Below are 18,616 nucleotides of genomic sequence, written 5' to 3'. Positions count from 1 at the left end.
GGAGTCATGATATTTTCCTGCCGTAGAGTTTGCATGATACACTCCGCACACAGTTTTTTGGCATAATCATCCGGGAGGGGCTGCGTACATAGAGCACACTCTTTATGCTTAGATTTGTGTGTCCTTTTCTTAGTCTAGAGGAAGGATACAGGAGGAACATATATCAGCATATAGGAAGAGACTCTTTCAAAAACTCACCCAGTGAAGCTGACAGGTACCGGTTCTGGAGGCGGAATTCGTTTGGTGGTAGAACTCTTCTCTGGAGGTCGGCCACCACTCTTTGTGCTGCTCCTCGTGCTTCTCTCCCTGCTGGGAGAGCGCTGTTGCACTGCGGGCAGGTGCGCTTCGTCGGCCGGTGAAGCCATTTCACACACACCGGCCCGACGCTAGCGCTGCATTTTTAAAACTGCCGCCCATTCTCCTGCCTCCCCGGACCAACCCGGAAGTGCTCCCGCGACTTCCGGGTTAGACGCGCCGCTCTCACTCACCATGCGGCAGCCAGAGGCTATTAAGCCGGCCGCTGCAGCGCGCGCGTCCTCACAGTGCCGGCCGGACCTACGGTGACCGGACCCGGACCGTGAATGTTTGGCCAGACGAGGGGGGAGGCTGCAAGCAGGGGCTCCCCCGCCGCTGCTTCTGGTACCGCAGCCCCTGCCGTTCCCACAGAAACCGGCGCAGGCGGGTGCATGGCCCAGGGATCCTCTTCATCTGTAGGTAAGCCGGGTCCCTGTAGGAACAGGAAACCTAAACTGAGGAGGAGAGGGGACCGCCTCCTTTTATTCTGTAGGTTTCCTGTTCCTATGGGCGGATCCCTCTCTCTCATGTGGGGTGCTGTCGTGGCGAAGGGTAAAAACTCAACTCATAGCTGTCAAACAAGTTTATTACAAGTGAAATAGTTAGAAATAAAGAAGAGATATATAAATATATGCATACATACAAATAATAAAGAGATTAAGAAATCAAAACAATAAATTAAACATTAAAGACAGATTAATGACAAAAAAGCAAAACACATTTTGTACCAAAAGCCCCTGTGCTTTAGCTGCAAAAAATAGGGACCCGCCGGGGCGGCCGGAGGGACCCGCCGGGGCGGCCGGAGGGACCCGCCGGGGCGGCCGGAGGGACCCGCCGGGGCGGCCGGAGGGACCCGCCGGGGCGGCCGGAGGGACCCGACGGGGCGGCCGGAGGGACCCGACGGGGCGGCCGGAGGGACCCGACGGGGCGGGCGGAGGGACCCGCCGGGGGGGCCGGGGAGGGCGGAGGGACCCGCCGGGGGGGCCGGGGAGGGCGGAGGGACCCGCCGGGGGGGCCGGGGAGGGCGGAGGGACCCGCCGGGGGGGCCGGGGAGGGCGGAGGGACCCGCCGGGGGGGCCGGGGAGGGCGGAGGGACCCGCCGGGGGGGCCGGGGAGGGCGGAGGGACCCGCCGGGGGGGCCGGGGAGGGCGGAGGGACCCGCCGGGGGGGCCGGGGAGGGCGGAGGGACCCGCCGGGGGGGCCGGGGAGGGCGGAGGGACCCGCCGGGGGGGCCGGGGAGGGCGGAGGGACCCGCCGGGGGGGCCGGGGAGGGCGGAGGGACCCGCCGGGGGGGCCGGGGAGGGCGGAGGGACCCGCCGGGGGGGCCGGGGAGGGCGGAGGGACCCGCCGGGGGGGCCGGGGAGGGCGGAGGGACCCGCCGGGGGGGCCGGGGAGGGCGGAGGGACCCGCCGGGGGGGCCGGGGAGGGCGGAGGGACCCGCCGGGGGGGCCGGGGAGGGCGGAGGGACCCGCCGGGGGGGCCGGGGAGGGCGGAGGGACCCGCCGGGGGGGCCGGGGAGGGCGGAGGGACCCGCCGGGGGGGCCGGGGAGGGCGGAGGGACCCGCCGGGGGGGCCGGGGAGGGCGGAGGGACCCGCCGGGGGGGCCGGGGAGGGCGGAGGGACCCGCCGGGGGGGCCGGGGAGGGCGGAGGGACCCGCCGGGGGGGCCGGGGAGGGCGGAGGGACCCGCCGGGGGGGCCGGGGAGGGCGGAGGGACCCGCCGGGGGGGCCGGGGAGGGCGGAGGGACCCGCCGGGGGGGCCGGGGAGGGCGGAGGGACCCGCCGGGGGGGCCGGGGAGGGCGGAGGGACCCGCCGGGGGGGCCGGGGAGGGCGGAGGGACCCGCCGGGGGGGCCGGGGAGGGCGGAGGGACCCGCCGGGGGGGCCGGGGAGGGCGGAGGGACCCGCCGGGGGGGCCGGGGAGGGCGGAGGGACCCGCCGGGGGGGCCGGGGAGGGCGGAGGGACCCGCCGGGGGGGCCGGGGAGGGCGGAGGGACCCGCCGGGGGGGCCGGGGAGGGCGGAGGGACCCGCCGGGGGGGCCGGGGAGGGCGGAGGGACCCGCCGGGGGGGCCGGGGAGGGCGGAGGGACCCGCCGGGGGGGCCGGGGAGGGCGGAGGGACCCGCCGGGGGGGCCGGGGAGGGCGGAGGGACCCGCCGGGGGGGCCGGGGAGGGCGGAGGGACCCGCCGGGGGGGCCGGGGAGGGCGGAGGGACCCGCCGGGGGGGCCGGGGAGGGCGGAGGGACCCGCCGGGGGGGCCGGGGAGGGCGGAGGGACCCGCCGGGGGGGCCGGGGAGGGCGGAGGGACCCGCCGGGGGGGCCGGGGAGGGCGGAGGGACCCGCCGGGGGGGCCGGGGAGGGCGGAGGGACCCGCCGGGGGGGCCGGGGAGGGCGGAGGGACCCGCCGGGGGGGCCGGGGAGGGCGGAGGGACCCGCCGGGGGGGCCGGGGAGGGCGGAGGGACCCGCCGGGGGGGCCGGGGAGGGCGGAGGGACCCGCCGGGGGGGCCGGGGAGGGCGGAGGGACCCGCCGGGGGGGCCGGGGAGGGCGGAGGGACCCGCCGGGGGGGCCGGGGAGGGCGGAGGGACCCGCCGGGGGGGCCGGGGAGGGCGGAGGGACCCGCCGGGGGGGCCGGGGAGGGCGGAGGGACCCGCCGGGGGGGCCGGGGAGGGCGGAGGGACCCGCCGGGGGGGCCGGGGAGGGCGGAGGGACCCGCCGGGGGGGCCGGGGAGGGCGGAGGGACCCGCCGGGGGGGCCGGGGAGGGCGGAGGGACCCGCCGGGGGGGCCGGGGAGGGCGGAGGGACCCGCCGGGGGGGCCGGGGAGGGCGGAGGGACCCGCCGGGGGGGCCGGGGAGGGCGGAGGGACCCGCCGGGGGGGCCGGGGAGGGCGGAGGGACCCGCCGGGGGGGCCGGGGAGGGCGGAGGGACCCGCCGGGGGGGCCGGGGAGGGCGGAGGGACCCGCCGGGGGGGCCGGGGAGGGCGGAGGGACCCGCCGGGGGGGCCGGGGAGGGCGGAGGGACCCGCCGGGGGGGCCGGGGAGGGCGGAGGGACCCGCCGGGGGGGCCGGGGAGGGCGGAGGGACCCGCCGGGGGGGCCGGGGAGGGCGGAGGGACCCGACGGGGGGGCCGGGGAGGGCGGAGGGACCCGACGGGGGGGCCGGGGAGGGCGGAGGGACCCGACGGGGGGGCCGGGGAGGGCGGAGGGACCCGACGGGGGGGCCGGGGAGGGCGGAGGGACCCGACGGGGGGGCCGGGGAGGGCGGAGGGACCCGACGGGGGGGCCGGGGAGGGCGGAGGGACCCGACGGGGGGGCCGGGGAGGGCGGAGGGACCCGACGGGGGGGCCGGGGAGGGCGGAGGGACCCGACGGGGGGGCCGGGGAGGGCGGAGGGACCCGACGGGGGGGCCGGGGAGGGCGGAGGGACCCGACGGGGGGGCCGGGGAGGGCGGAGGGACCCGACGGGGGGGCCGGGGAGGGCGGAGGGACCCGACGGGGGGGCCGGGGAGGGCGGAGGGACCCGACGGGGGGGCCGGGGAGGGCGGAGGGACCCGACGGGGGGGCCGGGGAGGGCGGAGGGACCCGACGGGGGGGCCGGGGAGGGCGGAGGGACCCGACGGGGGGGCCGGGGAGGGCGGAGGGACCCGACGGGGGGGCCGGGGAGGGCGGAGGGACCCGACGGGGGGGCCGGGGAGGGCGGAGGGACCCGACGGGGGGGCCGGGGAGGGCGGAGGGACCCGACGGGGGGGCCGGGGAGGGCGGAGGGACCCGACGGGGGGGCCGGGGAGGGCGGAGGGACCCGACGGGGGGGCCGGGGAGGGCGGAGGGACCCGACGGGGGGGCCGGGGAGGGCGGAGGGACCCGACGGGGGGGCCGGGGAGGGCGGAGGGACCCGACGGGGGGGCCGGGGAGGGCGGAGGGACCCGACGGGGGGGCCGGGGAGGGCGGAGGGACCCGACGGGGGGGCCGGGGAGGGCGGAGGGACCCGACGGGGGGGCCGGGGAGGGCGGAGGGACCCGACGGGGGGGCCGGGGAGGGCGGAGGGACCCGACGGGGGGGCCGGGGAGGGCGGAGGGACCCGACGGGGGGGCCGGGGAGGGCGGAGGGACCCGACGGGGGGGCCGGGGAGGGCGGAGGGACCCGACGGGGGGGCCGGGGAGGGCGGAGGGACCCGACGGGGGGGCCGGGGAGGGCGGAGGGACCCGACGGGGGGGCCGGGGAGGGCGGAGGGACCCGACGGGGGGGCCGGGGAGGGCGGAGGGACCCGACGGGGGGGCCGGGGAGGGCGGAGGGACCCGACGGGGGGGCCGGGGAGGGCGGAGGGACCCGACGGGGGGGCCGGGGAGGGCGGAGGGACCCGACGGGGGGGCCGGGGAGGGCGGAGGGACCCGACGGGGGGGCCGGGGAGGGCGGAGGGACCCGACGGGGGGGCCGGGGAGGGCGGAGGGACCCGACGGGGGGGCCGGGGAGGGCGGAGGGACCCGACGGGGGGGCCGGGGAGGGCGGAGGGACCCGACGGGGGGGCCGGGGAGGGCGGAGGGACCCGACGGGGGGGCCGGGGAGGGCGGAGGGACCCGACGGGGGGGCCGGGGAGGGCGGAGGGACCCGACGGGGGGGCCGGGGAGGGCGGAGGGACCCGACGGGGGGGCCGGGGAGGGCGGAGGGACCCGACGGGGGGGCCGGGGAGGGCGGAGGGACCCGACGGGGGGGCCGGGGAGGGCGGAGGGACCCGACGGGGGGGCCGGGGAGGGCGGAGGGACCCGACGGGGGGGCCGGGGAGGGCGGAGGGACCCGACGGGGGGGCCGGGGAGGGCGGAGGGACCCGACGGGGGGGCCGGGGAGGGCGGAGGGACCCGACGGGGGGGCCGGGGAGGGCGGAGGGACCCGACGGGGGGGCCGGGGAGGGCGGAGGGACCCGACGGGGGGGCCGGGGAGGGCGGAGGGACCCGACGGGGGGGCCGGGGAGGGCGGAGGGACCCGACGGGGGGGCCGGGGAGGGCGGAGGGACCCGACGGGGGGGCCGGGGAGGGCGGAGGGACCCGACGGGGGGGCCGGGGAGGGCGGAGGGACCCGACGGGGGGGCCGGGGAGGGCGGAGGGACCCGACGGGGGGGCCGGGGAGGGCGGAGGGACCCGACGGGGGGGCCGGGGAGGGCGGAGGGACCCGACGGGGGGGCCGGGGAGGGCGGAGGGACCCGACGGGGGGGCCGGGGAGGGCGGAGGGACCCGACGGGGGGGCCGGGGAGGGCGGAGGGACCCGACGGGGGGGCCGGGGAGGGCGGAGGGACCCGACGGGGGGGCCGGGGAGGGCGGAGGGACCCGACGGGGGGGCCGGGGAGGGCGGAGGGACCCGACGGGGGGGCCGGGGAGGGCGGAGGGACCCGACGGGGGGGCCGGGGAGGGCGGAGGGACCCGACGGGGGGGCCGGGGAGGGCGGAGGGACCCGACGGGGGGGCCGGGGAGGGCGGAGGGACCCGACGGGGGGGCCGGGGAGGGCGGAGGGACCCGACGGGGGGGCCGGGGAGGGCGGAGGGACCCGACGGGGGGGCCGGGGAGGGCGGAGGGACCCGACGGGGGGGCCGGGGAGGGCGGAGGGACCCGACGGGGGGGCCGGGGAGGGCGGAGGGACCCGACGGGGGGGCCGGGGAGGGCGGAGGGACCCGACGGGGGGGCCGGGGAGGGCGGAGGGACCCGACGGGGGGGCCGGGGAGGGCGGAGGGACCCGACGGGGGGGCCGGGGAGGGCGGAGGGACCCGACGGGGGGGCCGGGGAGGGCGGAGGGACCCGACGGGGGGGCCGGGGAGGGCGGAGGGACCCGACGGGGGGGCCGGGGAGGGCGGAGGGACCCGACGGGGGGGCCGGGGAGGGCGGAGGGACCCGACGGGGGGGCCGGGGAGGGCGGAGGGACCCGACGGGGGGGCCGGGGAGGGCGGAGGGACCCGACGGGGGGGCCGGGGAGGGCGGAGGGACCCGACGGGGGGGCCGGGGAGGGCGGAGGGACCCGACGGGGGGGCCGGGGAGGGCGGAGGGACCCGACGGGGGGGCCGGGGAGGGCGGAGGGACCCGACGGGGGGGCCGGGGAGGGCGGAGGGACCCGACGGGGGGGCCGGGGAGGGCGGAGGGACCCGACGGGGGGGCCGGGGAGGGCGGAGGGACCCGACGGGGGGGCCGGGGAGGGCGGAGGGACCCGACGGGGGGGCCGGGGAGGGCGGAGGGACCCGACGGGGGGGCCGGGGAGGGCGGAGGGACCCGACGGGGGGGCCGGGGAGGGCGGAGGGACCCGACGGGGGGGCCGGGGAGGGCGGAGGGACCCGACGGGGGGGCCGGGGAGGGCGGAGGGACCCGACGGGGGGGCCGGGGAGGGCGGAGGGACCCGACGGGGGGGCCGGGGAGGGCGGAGGGACCCGACGGGGGGGCCGGGGAGGGCGGAGGGACCCGACGGGGGGGCCGGGGAGGGCGGAGGGACCCGACGGGGGGGCCGGGGAGGGCGGAGGGACCCGACGGGGGGGCCGGGGAGGGCGGAGGGACCCGACGGGGGGGCCGGGGAGGGCGGAGGGACCCGACGGGGCCGGGGAGGGCGGAGGGACCCGACATTATCAGACACCCACAGTGTCATCACTTTGGGTCCTCACATGGATTGTGAGGCACAAGCATTCCACTTGGTGAAGAGAAGTCCAGTGATGAAATGACATCTGTAGGGAGGTCACTGCTCTGAGCGACACAGGATGGGGAAAAGCCACAATACCTAGAATAAAACAGAAAAAATCATGTAGAAAACTCAAGTAGTGGCTGACACCAGTGGCCACCAGGCTAATACTGAACAGAATAGCGTGCGAGGAGAGAATAAAGCCCGGGATCTGGAGACATTATCACGCAGTTTTGCTCCCAGAGGTCATAGGTCAGTCATCAACCTGACGTCATGTGCGCCCAATAATATTAATAAGAAAGTTTTATGTAAAAAACAAAACACACAACAGGATCGACTCACCATCAGGCAGAGATTCTCATGTTAAGTAATATCAATCCCTCAGATCTCCATCATCATTCATTCCCTCCCCTGTTCGTCCCCTCACACTATTCTTCCCTACACACACCCCACCGCAAGTGACATCACACACTGACCTGCACAGTACGTGACAACAGCCCCCCACACCATGCAGACCCATGCAAATAACATCAGCCCCACTCTGCAGGTAGACCCCCCTGCAAACAGATCCCCCACGCATGCAACATGACCCCCTTCCCAACAGAGACTCCAGCACACAGCCTCTCTTCCCCAGAGACCCCCAGGACGCAGCCCCCCTTCCCAACAGACACACAGCCCCGCTCGCAAGGAACATGACCCCCTTCCAACAGAGACCCCCAGCATGCAGTCACCCTTCCCCAGGCAGGCCCCTCCAGCACGCAGTCCCAGGCAAGCCCCTCCAGCGTGCAGTCCCATGCAAGCATCACCGCCGTCCCTAGGCAGGCCCCTCCAGCGTGCAGTCCCACACAAGCATCACCCCTTTCCCCAGGCAGACCCCCAGCACGCAGTCTCACGCAAGCATCACCCCCTTCCCCAGGCATACCCCCAGCACGCAGTCTCATGCAAGCATCACCCCAGCACGCAGTCTCACGCAAGCATCACCCCCTTCCCCAGGCAGACCCCCAGCATGCAGTCCCACGCAAGCATCACCCCTTTCCTCAGGCAGACCCCCAGCACGCAGTCTCACGCAAGCATCACCCCCTTCCCCAGGCAGACCCCCAGCACGCAGTCCCACGCAAGCAATGTCACCACCTTCCCTAGGTAGCGCCCCCAGCACGCAGTCCCACGCAAGCTATGTACCCCCTTCTCCAGGCAGACCATCAGCACGCAGTGCCATGCAAGCATCACCAGCTTCCCCAGGCAGACCACCAGCACACAGTCCCATGCAAGCACCATCTCCCCTGGCAGACCCCCCCCTTCCAGCATGCACATGCAGCCCCATGCAAACATCACCCCCTCCTCCCCAGACAGACCCCCTCCAGCATGCACATGCAGCCCCATGCAAGCCCCCTCCAGCATGTGCATGCAGCCCCATGCAAGCCCCCTCCAGCATGCACATGCAGCCCCATGCAAGCATCACCACCCCTTCTCCCCAGGCAGACCCCCCTCCAGCGTGCACATGCAGCCCCATGCAAGTATCACCCCCTTCTCTCCAGGCAGACCCCCCCTCCACTATACACATGCAGCCCCATGCAAGCATCACCACCCCTTCTCCCCAGGCAGACCCCCCTCCAGCGTGCACATGCAGTCCCACGCACATGCAGCCCCATGCAACATCACCCCTTTCTCCCCAGGCAGACCCCCCGTCCAGCATGCACATGCAGCCCCATGCAAACATCACCCCCTCCTCCTTAGACAGACCCCCTCCAGCATGCAAATTCAGCCCCATGCAAAGCCCCCTCCAGCATGCACATGCAGCCCCATGCAAGCATCGCCACCCCTTCTCCCCAGGCAGATCCCCCCCTCCAGCGTGCACATGCAGCCCCACGCAAGCATCACCCCCTTCTCTTCAGGCAGACCCCCGTTCAGCATGCACATGCAGCCCCATGCAAGCATCACCCCTTTCTCCCCAGGCAGACCCCCGTCCAGCATGCACATGCAGCCCCATGCAAGCAACATCACCTTTTTCTCCCCAGGCAGACTCCCACTTACCTGATCTGTGACTATGGAGAACGACCCAAAACACTCCAAATCTTGTACAAAATCCGGCCATAACATCAACAGCTCCCGCCTGTCTGCTCTGCTCTATGGAGGAAGAGGCAAATCCTGCACAAAACACTCAAAATCCAAATCCTGCACGAAATCCCGCCATGACATCCACAGCTTCCTCATATCTGCTCTGTCTGCTCTATGGAGGAAGAAGCGCCGCCCCTTCCGGTCACATGGGCACGACGTCAGCAGAGGTCCCTTAGCCGACTTGGATTTAGCCTCTACCGTGCGCGGTGCAAAGTGTGGCTGATCCTGGGGCAGAGAGGTCAGTGCGGCCAGTCCCTTATGTCACATCTGTGTCCTGCGTAGTCAGGTAATATGTACTTCCGTGCCATTATCCAGAGCGTCTACAAGACGCCAGTGTCCAAACATGGATAGCAACAGTACCCCACTAGTAGTACTATTTACTGTACCCCACTATCAGATCAGTACTAGCTACAGTACCCCACTATCAGATCAGTACTAGCCACAGTACCCCACTATCAGTACTAGTTACAGTACCCCACTAGCAGTACTAGTTACAGTACCCCACTATCAGTACTAGTTACAGTACCCCACTATCAGATCAGTACTAGCCACAGTACCCCACTATCAGATCAGTACTAGCCACAGTACCCCACTATCAGTACTAGTTACAGTACCCCACTATCAGTACTAGTTACAGTACCCCACTATTAGTACTAGCCACAGTACCCCATTATCAGTACTAGTTACAGTACCCCACTATCAGTACTAGTTACAGTACCCCACTATTAGTACTAGCCACAGTACCCCACTATCAGTACTAGTTACAGTACCCCACTATTAGTACTAGCCACAGTACCCCACTATCAGATCAGTACTAGCCACAGTACCCCACTATCAGTACTAGCCACAGTACCCCACTATCAGTACTAGTTACAGTACCCCACTATCAGTACTAGTTACAGTACCCCACTATTAGTACTAGCTACAGTACCCCACTATCAGTACTAGCCACAGTACCCCACTATCAGTACTAGCTACAGTACCCCACTATCAGTACTAGCTACAGTACCCCACTATCAGTACCAGCCACAGTACTCCACTAGCAGTACTAGTTACAGTACCCCACTATCAGTACCAGCCACAGTACCCCACTATCAGTACTAGCTACAGTACCCCACTATCAGTACTAGTTACAGTACCCCACTATCAGTACTAGCCACAGTACCCCACTATCAGTACTAGCTACAGTACCCCACTATCAGTACCAGCCACAGTACCCCACTAACAGTACTAGTTACAGTACCCCACTATCAGTACCAGCCACAGTACCCCACTATCAGTACTAGCTACAGTACGCCACTAGCAGTACTAGTTACAGTACCCCACTATCAGTACCAGCCACAGTACCCCACTATCAGTACTAGCCACAGTACCCCACTATCAGTACTAGTTACAGTACCCCACTATCAGTACTAGCCACAGTACCCCACTATCAGTACTAGTTACAGTACCCCACTATCAGTACTAGTTACAGTACCCCACTATCAGTACTAGCCACAGTACCCCACTATCAGTACTAGTTACAGTACCCCACTATCAGTACTAGTTACAGTACCCCACTATCAGTACTAGCCACAGTACCCCACTATCAGTACTAGTTACAGTACCCCACTATCAGTACTAGCCACAGTACCCCACTATCAGTACTAGTTACAGTACCCCACTATCAGTACTAGTTACAGTACCCCACTATCAGTACTAGCCACAGTACCCCACTATCAGTACTAGTTACAGTACCCCACTATCAGTACTAGCCACAGTACCCCACTATCAGATCAGTACTAGCCACAGTAGCCCACTATCAGTACTAGCCACAGTACCCCACTATCAGTACTAGCTACAGTACCCCACTATCAGATCAGTACTAGCCACCGTACCCCACTATCAGTAGTAGTTACAGTACCCCACTATCAGTACTAGTTACAGTACCCCACTATCAGTACTAGCTACAGTACCCCACTATCAGATCAGTACTAGCCACCGTACCCCACTATCAGTAGTAGTTACAGTACCCCACTATCAGTACTAGCCACAGTACCCCACTATCAGTACTAGTTACAGTACCCCACTATCAGTACTAGTTACAGTACCCCACTATCAGTACTAGCAACAGTACCCCACTATCAGTACTAGCTACAGTACCCCACTAGCAGTACTAGTTACAGTACCCCACTATCAGTACTAGTTACAGTACCCCACTATCAGTACTAGCCACAGTACCCAACTATCAGTACTAGTTACAGTACCCCACTATCAGTACTAGCCACAGTACCCCACTAGCAGTACTAGTTACAGTACCCCACTAGCAGTACTAGTTACAGTACCCCACTAGCAGTACTAGTTACAGTACCCCACTAGCAGTACTAGTTACAGTACCCCACTATCAGTACTAGTTACAGTACCCCACTATCAGTACTAGCCACAGTACCCCACTATCAGTACTAGTTACAGTACCCCACTATCAGTACTAGCCACAGTACCCCACTATCAGTACTAGCCACAGTACCCCACTAGCAGTACTAGCCACAGTACCCCACTATCAGTACTAGTTACAGTACCCCACTATCAGTACTAGTTACAGTACCCCACTATCAGTACTAGCTACAGTACCCCACTATCAGTACTTGTTACACTACCCCACTATCAGTACTAGTTACAGTACCCCACTAGCAGTACTAGTTACAGTACCCCACTATCAGTACTAGTTACAGTACCCCACTATCAGATCAGTACTAGCCACAGTACCCCACTATCAGATCAGTACTAGCCACAGTACCCCACTATCAGTACTAGTTACAGTACCCCACTATCAGTACTAGTTACAGTACCCCACTATTAGTACTAGCCACAGTACCCCATTATCAGTACTAGTTACAGTACCCCACTATCAGTACTAGTTACAGTACCCCACTATTAGTACTAGCCACAGTACCCCACTATCAGTACTAGTTACAGTACCCCACTATTAGTACTAGCCACAGTACCCCACTATCAGATCAGTACTAGCCACAGTACCCCACTATCAGTACTAGCCACAGTACCCCACTATCAGTACTAGTTACAGTACCCCACTATCAGTACTAGTTACAGTACCCCACTATTAGTACTAGCTACAGTACCCCACTATCAGTACTAGCCACAGTACCCCACTATCAGTACTAGCTACAGTACCCCACTATCAGTACTAGCTACAGTACCCCACTATCAGTACCAGCCACAGTACTCCACTAGCAGTACTAGTTACAGTACCCCACTATCAGTACCAGCCACAGTACCCCACTATCAGTACTAGCTACAGTACCCCACTATCAGTACTAGTTACAGTACCCCACTATCAGTACTAGCCACAGTACCCCACTATCAGTACTAGCTACAGTACCCCACTATCAGTACCAGCCACAGTACCCCACTAGCAGTACTAGTTACAGTACCCCACTATCAGTACCAGCCACAGTACCCCACTATCAGTACTAGCTACAGTACGCCACTAGCAGTACTAGTTACAGTACCCCACTATCAGTACCAGCCACAGTACCCCACTATCAGTACTAGCCACAGTACCCCACTATCAGTACTAGTTACAGTACCCCACTATCAGTACTAGCCACAGTACCCCACTATCAGTACTAGTTACAGTACCCCACTATCAGTACTAGTTACAGTACCCCACTATCAGTACTAGCCACAGTACCCCACTATCAGTACTAGTTACAGTACCCCACTATCAGTACTAGTTACAGTACCCCACTATCAGTACTAGCCACAGTACCCCACTATCAGTACTAGTTACAGTACCCCACTATCAGTACTAGCCACAGTACCCCACTATCAGTACTAGTTACAGTACCCCACTATCAGTACTAGTTACAGTACCCCACTATCAGTACTAGCCACAGTACCCCACTATCAGTACTAGTTACAGTACCCCACTATCAGTACTAGCCACAGTACCCCACTAGCAGTACTAGCCACAGTACCCCACTATCAGTACTAGTTACAGTACCCCACTATCAGTACTAGTTACAGTACCCCACTATCAGTACTAGCTACAGTACCCCACTATCAGTACTTGTTACACTACCCCACTATCAGTACTAGTTACAGTACCCCACTAGCAGTACTAGTTACAGTACCCCACTATCAGTACTAGTTACAGTACCCCACTATCAGATCAGTACTAGCCACAGTACCCCACTATCAGATCAGTACTAGCCACAGTACCCCACTATCAGTACTAGTTACAGTACCCCACTATCAGTACTAGTTACAGTACCCCACTATTAGTACTAGCCACAGTACCCCATTATCAGTACTAGTTACAGTACCCCACTATCAGTACTAGTTACAGTACCCCACTATTAGTACTAGCCACAGTACCCCACTATCAGTACTAGTTACAGTACCCCACTATTAGTACTAGCCACAGTACCCCACTATCAGATCAGTACTAGCCACAGTACCCCACTATCAGTACTAGCCACAGTACCCCACTATCAGTACTAGTTACAGTACCCCACTATCAGTACTAGTTACAGTACCCCACTATTAGTACTAGCTACAGTACCCCACTATCAGTACTAGCCACAGTACCCCACTATCAGTACTAGCTACAGTACCCCACTATCAGTACTAGCTACAGTACCCCACTATCAGTACCAGCCACAGTACTCCACTAGCAGTACTAGTTACAGTACCCCACTATCAGTACCAGCCACAGTACCCCACTATCAGTACTAGCTACAGTACCCCACTATCAGTACTAGTTACAGTACCCCACTATCAGTACTAGCCACAGTACCCCACTATCAGTACTAGCTACAGTACCCCACTATCAGTACCAGCCACAGTACCCCACTAGCAGTACTAGTTACAGTACCCCACTATCAGTACCAGCCACAGTACCCCACTATCAGTACTAGCTACAGTACGCCACTAGCAGTACTAGTTACAGTACCCCACTATCAGTACCAGCCACAGTACCCCACTATCAGTACTAGCCACAGTACCCCACTATCAGTACTAGTTACAGTACCCCACTATCAGTACTAGCCACAGTACCCCACTATCAGTACTAGTTACAGTACCCCACTATCAGTACTAGTTACAGTACCCCACTATCAGTACTAGCCACAGTACCCCACTATCAGTACTAGTTACAGTACCCCACTATCAGTACTAGTTACAGTACCCCACTATCAGTACTAGCCACAGTACCCCACTATCAGTACTAGTTACAGTACCCCACTATCAGTACTAGCCACAGTACCCCACTATCAGTACTAGTTACAGTACCCCACTATCAGTACTAGTTACAGTACCCCACTATCAGTACTAGCCACAGTACCCCACTATCAGTACTAGTTACAGTACCCCACTATCAGTACTAGCCACAGTACCCCACTATCAGATCAGTACTAGCCACAGTAGCCCACTATCAGTACTAGCCACAGTACCCCACTATCAGTACTAGCTACAGTACCCCACTATCAGATCAGTACTAGCCACCGTACCCCACTATCAGTAGTAGTTACAGTACCCCACTATCAGTACTAGCCACAGTACCCCACTATCAGTACTAGTTACAGTACCCCACTATCAGTACTAGCAACAGTACCCCACTATCAGTACTAGCTACAGTACCCCACTATCAGATCAGTACTAGCCACCGTACCCCACTATCAGTAGTAGTTACAGTACCCCACTATCAGTACTAGCCACAGTACCCCACTATCAGTACTAGTTACAGTACCCCACTATCAGTACTAGCAACAGTACCCCACTATCAGTACTAGCTACAGTACCCCACTAGCAGTACTAGTTACAGTACCCCACTATCAGTACTAGTTACAGTACCCCACTATCAGTACTAGCCACAGTACCCAACTATCAGTACTAGTTACAGTACCCCACTATCAGTACTAGCCACAGTACCCCACTAGCAGTACTAGTTACAGTACCCCACTAGCAGTACTAGTTACAGTACCCCACTAGCAGTACTAGTTACAGTACCCCACTAGCAGTACTAGTTACAGTACCCCACTATCAGTACTAGTTACAGTACCCCACTATCAGTACTAGCCACAGTACCCCACTATCAGTACTAGTTACAGTACCCCACTATCAGTACTAGCCACAGTACCCCACTATCAGTACTAGCCACAGTACCCCACTAGCAGTACTAGCCACAGTACCCCACTATCAGTACTAGTTACAGTACCCCACTATCAGTACTAGTTACAGTACCCCACTATCAGTACTAGCTACAGTACCCCACTATCAGTACTTGTTACACTACCCCACTATCAGTACTAGCCACAGTACCCCACTATCAGTACTAGCTACAGTACCCCACTATCAGTACCAGCCACAGTACCCCACTAGCAGTACTAGTTACAGTACCCCACTAGCAGTACTAGTTACAGTACCCCACTATCAGTACTAGCTACAGTACCCCACTATCAGTACTAGCTACAGTACCCCACTATCAGTACCAGCCACAGTACCCCACTAGCAGTACTAGTTACAGTACCCCACTATCAGTACCAGCCACAGTACCCCACTAGCAGTACTAGTTACAGTACCCCACTATCAGTACCAGCCACAGTACCCCACTATCAGTACTAGCTACAGTACCCCACTATCAGTACCAGCCACAGTACCCCACTAGCAGTACTACTTACAGTACCCCACTATCAGTACCAGCCACAGTACCCCACTATCAGTACTAGCTACAGTACCCCACTATCAGTACTAGTTACAGTACCCCACTATCAGTACTAGCCACAGTACCCCACTATCAGTACTAGCTACAGTACCCCACTATCAGTACCAGCCACAGTACCCCACTAGCAGTACTAGTTACAGTACCCCACTATCAGTACCAGCCACAGTACCCCACTATCAGTACTAGCTACAGTACGCCACTAGCAGTACTAGTTACAGTACCCCACTATCAGTACCAGCCACAGTACCCCACTATCAGTACCAGCCACAGTACCCCACTATCAGTACTAGCCACAGTACCCCACTATCAGTACTAGTTACAGTACCCCACTATCAGTACTAGCCACAGTACCCCACTATCAGTACTAGTTACAGTACCCCACTATCAGTACTAGCCACAGTACCCCACTATCAGTACTAGCCACAGTACCCCACTATCAGTACTAGCCACAGTACCCCACTATCAGTACTAGCTACAGTACCCCACTATCAGTACCAGCCACAGTACCCCACTAGCAGTACTAGTTACAGTACCCCACTATCAGTACCAGCCACAGTACCCCACTATCAGTACTAGCTACAGTACCCCACTATCAGTACTAGTTACAGTACCCCACTATCAGTACTAGCCACAGTACCCCACTATCAGTACTAGCTACAGTACCCCACTATCAGTACCAGCCACAGTACCCCACTAGCAGTACTAGTTACAGTACCCCACTATCAGTACCAGCCACAGTACCCCACTATCAGTACTAGCTACAGTACGCCACTAGCAGTACTAGTTACAGTACCCCACTATCAGTACCAGCCACAGTACCCCACTATCAGTACTAGCCACAGTACCCCACTATCAGTACTAGTTACAGTACCCCACTATCAGTACTAGCCACAGTACCCCACTATCAGTACTAGTTACAGTACCCCACTATCAGTACTAGCCACAGTACCCCACTATCAGATCAGTACTAGCCACAGTAGCCCACTATCAGTACTAGCCACAGTACCCCACTATCAGTACTAGCTACAGTACCCCACTATCAGATCAGTACTAGCCACCGTACCCCACTATCAGTAGTAGTTACAGTACCCCACTATCAGTACTAGTTACAGTACCCCACTATCAGTACTAGCCACAGTACCCCACTATCAGTGCTAGTTACAGTACCCCACTATCAGTACTAGCCACAGTACCCCACTATCAGTACTAGCTACAGTACCCCACTAGCAGTACTAGTTACAGTACCCCACTATCAGTACTAGTTACAGTACCCCACTATCAGTACTAGCCACAGTACCCAACTATCAGTACTAGTTACAGTACCCCACTATCAGTACTAGCCACAGTACCCCACTAGCAGTACTAGTTACAGTACCCCACTAGCAGTACTAGTTACAGTACCCCACTAGCAGTACTAGTTACAGTACCCCACTAGCAGTACTAGTTACAGTACCCCACTAGCAGTACTAGTTACAGTACCCCACTATCAGTACTAGTTACAGTACCCCACTATCAGTACTAGCCACAGTACCCCACTATCAGTACTAGTTACAGTACCCCACTATCAGTACTAGCCACAGTACCCCACTAGCAGTACTAGCCACAGTACCCCACTAGCAGTACTAGTTACAGTACCCCACTATCAGTACTAGTTACAGTACCCCACTATCAGTACTAGCTACAGTACCCCACTATCAGTACTAGCTACAGTACCCCACTATCAGTACTTGTTACAGTACCCCACTATCAGTACTAGCCACAGTACCCCACTATCAGTACTAGCTACAGTACCCCACTATCAGTACCAGCCACAGTACCCCACTAGCAGTACTAGTTACAGTACCCCACTAGCAGTACTAGTTACAGTACCCCACTATCAGTACTAGCTACAGTACCCCACTATCAGTACTAGCTACAGTACCCCACTATCAGTACCAGCCACAGTACCCCACTAGCAGTACTAGTTACAGTACCCCACTATCACTACTAGCCACAGTACCCAACTATCAGTACTAGTTACAGTACCCCACTATCAGTACTAGTTACAGTACCCCACTATCAGTACTAGTTACAGTACCCCACTATCAGTACTAGTTACAGTACCCCACTATCAGTACTAGACACAGTACCCCACTATCAGTACTAGTTACAGTACCCCACTATCCGTACTAGCCACAGTACCCCACTAGCAGTACTAGTTACAGTACCCCACTAGCAGTTACAGCCACTGTACCCCACTAGCACTGCCAGCCACAGCACCCCACTAGCAGTACCTGCCACAGTACCCCACTATCGGTACTAGCCACAGTACCCCACTAGCATTAACAACCACAGTACCCTACTAACAGTACTTTACTAGCAGTACCTGCCACAGGCTGTTTAGGAGTGCCAGCCACAGTACCTCACTGGCAGTTCTAGCCACAGTATCAAACTAACTGTACTAGGTACAGTACCCCATTAGCAGCAGTACTAGCTACAGTACCCCACTAACAGTACTAGTTACAGTACCCCACTAGCTTTACTAGCTGTAGTTCCCCACTAGCAGTACTAGTTACAGTTCCCCACTAGCAGTACCAGTCACAGTACCCTACTAACAGTATTCCACTAGCAGTAAACAGCCACAGCCCATTAGCAGTACCAACCACAGTACTCTACTAACAGTATCATCCACAGTACCTTATAAAAGTGACAGCCACAAAGTCAGCTAAAATCCTCCTGAGTCAGCAGACTTCCATCATAGTGAACACTAATTATATCTTCGGGTTGTTTTCCGCACCTCACCTTTTTCCCCACTGTATTGGAAAGCATTCTTCTCTAATCATGGAAGTTTCCAGTGTGGCATAC

The 18,616-nt window shown here is 61.4% G+C and overlaps 1 protein-coding gene across 2 annotated transcripts in view; it reads left to right on the top strand.

Annotated features, from left to right (window-relative positions):
- LOC138665433 (oocyte zinc finger protein XlCOF7.1-like) overlaps positions 1–18,616 on the top strand; it is a 56,167-nt gene that overhangs the window by 17,605 nt on the left and 19,946 nt on the right. The window contains exon 2 of one of the 2 annotated variants that reach the window (XM_069752913.1): positions 9,257–9,286. The gene's annotated coding sequence lies outside the window, so the exon portion shown is untranslated. Of the gene's footprint in view, positions 1–9,210; positions 9,335–18,616 lie in introns of those variants that run through there. The other variant, XM_069752914.1, reaches the window with a different exon arrangement.

This window comes from Ranitomeya imitator, chromosome 2, assembly GCF_032444005.1.
Source record: "Ranitomeya imitator isolate aRanImi1 chromosome 2, aRanImi1.pri, whole genome shotgun sequence".
NCBI lineage: Eukaryota > Metazoa > Chordata > Amphibia > Anura > Dendrobatidae > Ranitomeya > Ranitomeya imitator.
Note: the sequence above shows the minus strand (reverse complement) of the source record. Positions and strands in the feature narration are given on the sequence as shown.